This window comes from Rhincodon typus, chromosome 29 (genome assembly GCF_021869965.1).
Source record: "Rhincodon typus isolate 14 chromosome 29, sRhiTyp1.1, whole genome shotgun sequence".
Taxonomy (NCBI): Eukaryota; Metazoa; Chordata; class Chondrichthyes; order Orectolobiformes; family Rhincodontidae; genus Rhincodon; species Rhincodon typus.
In genome coordinates, this window is record NC_063360.1 from 24,114,664 (window position 1) to 24,116,662 (window position 1,999).

General features: G+C 46.0%; 1 protein-coding gene across 1 annotated transcript in view; it reads right to left on the reverse strand.

Moving 5' to 3' along the window:
* The window catches only part of cbarpb (CACN subunit beta associated regulatory protein b), a 193,963-nt gene extending 192,539 nt beyond the window's left edge, over nt 1–1,424 (reverse strand). The window contains exon 1 of the mRNA XM_048614165.1: nt 1,336–1,424. The gene's annotated coding sequence lies outside the window, so the exon portion shown is untranslated. The remainder of the gene's footprint in view (nt 1–1,335) is intronic.
* Between the last annotated feature and the right edge of the window lie 575 nt (nt 1,425–1,999).

Here is a 1,999-nt window from a genome sequence, read left to right on the forward strand (position 1 = left end):
GCCTCCCACTCTCTCCCTATTTATTTCAGAACCCCCTTCCCCTCCCCCTTTTCTGATGAAGGGTCTAGGCCCGAAACGTCAGCCTCTCTGCTCCTGTGATGCTGCTTGGCCTGCTGTGTTCATCCAGCCCTGAACCTTGTTGTCTCGGAGAAGAGAAAATGTTGGGAAAGGCTCAGACAGAACACGCGGGCAGAATGTGGGGTTCTCTGCACAGATTCGGCCCGGCCTGACCATTTCCAGACAATTTTCGGCTTAAGTTCCAGTCTTTATTTCTCTCCTTCAGAGGAAACTGGCCAGCTGGGCATCTCTCTAACAGCGACTTGGGAGGTTTAGTTTGATGAAGGAAATACAAATGTCACACGGGGCAGGAATGCAACTGACGCGGATGGTGAAAGGACAATAAATGTGTACAAACTCTCTGTATCTGGGAGACCACCATTGTGTTCCCATCGCTGCTGCTCCTGCTTTGATCAGGGCAAATACTTTTCTAAAGAGAGTGTTCTAAAAAGAAAAGCAAATGACCTATTCGTTTAAATTGCAGCTTCGGCAGATAAATGGTTAAAGAAATTTAAGCGTGCAATGTAATGAGGTGTTACAAGTATAACAGGCAGGAAAGTGAAGACAGCCTGTTTCTGTAGCTAAGCTCCTTGTGAAAATCGTGGTAGGGTTACTTTTCCAAGAGGAGTGTCGAAGGATTTGGTTTTTTTAAAAACGCATTTGGTCTGCTCAGAGGCTGACTGCGTACAAACATTCACACTCTCTCTCTCTCTCCATCTTCATAACTCATTCAGGAAAAGGCGGTGAGGGAGGTGACAGATTCAGGTTGATGGTAACGATTCAGGTAAACTAAAATAACTGCTCAGGTTTTTCGAAGGAACGAGTTAAGAATGAGAGAGAGAGGAAAAGCTGCTTTTACTTTCCTCTTGCAATACTAGTGATCCTGCCTCCAGTTTACACTTGATCTGAATTTTGCTTGAACGTTGTAAAAAAAACACAAACAAGGTGCGTTCGAATTGCAAAGATGCCCATACGATGTTTTTTTGGTGTAATCGGAAGATTTTTTTTGCCTTCCCATCATCAACGAGTAATTATTGATTAACACCTCAAAGATTATCAGGTTTTACTTTCGTAATTGTATCTCTCAGTTCATAAATTGCCAGCCCTCACTGACCCCCGCACACTTACACCACCGCCATCCCCTAATTCTGTGAAATACTCACACCCGTTGTCACGATTTTACTACAGATTGTCATGCATTTTGCAAAATCTTATTTTCCAATTTTCAGAGAGATTGACTAGACAAGCTCGCGGTGCGGCCGCCAATCACCGACTTACCTAATTGCAATTCATGTGGTCTGTACGGGACAGAAATAGGCACCCAATAGCAGCTGCTTTAATTTTGATTTAAAACCGAGCGATTTATGAATGAAACTCGCCTGGTTCCGCCCACGCCGGGGTAACGTGGTGTTTGGGCTGCTCACATGACGGCTGCAGTGCTGACGCCAAGCTGGGGGAAACCAGCAATGAGGCTGAAAGGACGTGAGCTGGCGAGCGAGCCTCGCTGATTCACTTCAATCCTGCGCTCAGAAATCTCCACTCCACTTCGACACAGAGGCTCCCCCTACCCCACACTGGCCTTATCAATGGGGCTGCTGCAGTCATAAAACAGCCCCCTGAGTGTGTCACTTCTTTTCTCTCCTGTCTGTCTTTTCCCATCCCTCCAAAATGATCCGTTCGACTGCATCTGGGGTTAATTCCAGATATTCTGAATCAACCTCTTTAGATACACCTTCGGGACAAGTAGAACTGGAAACCGGACCCCCTAAGCTAGGGATATTACTATTGCACCCCCGGTTTTTGATGTTGGTTTGGTGTTTGAGTAGACGCCTTACTCGTCCGTTTGTTGCTGATGGGGTATCCGAGAGCATTGCCACAGCTTGTTGTGGTCCTACAGGAATGTAGGAGGACATAATACACTGCCTTCCGTTTTCAAAATAAA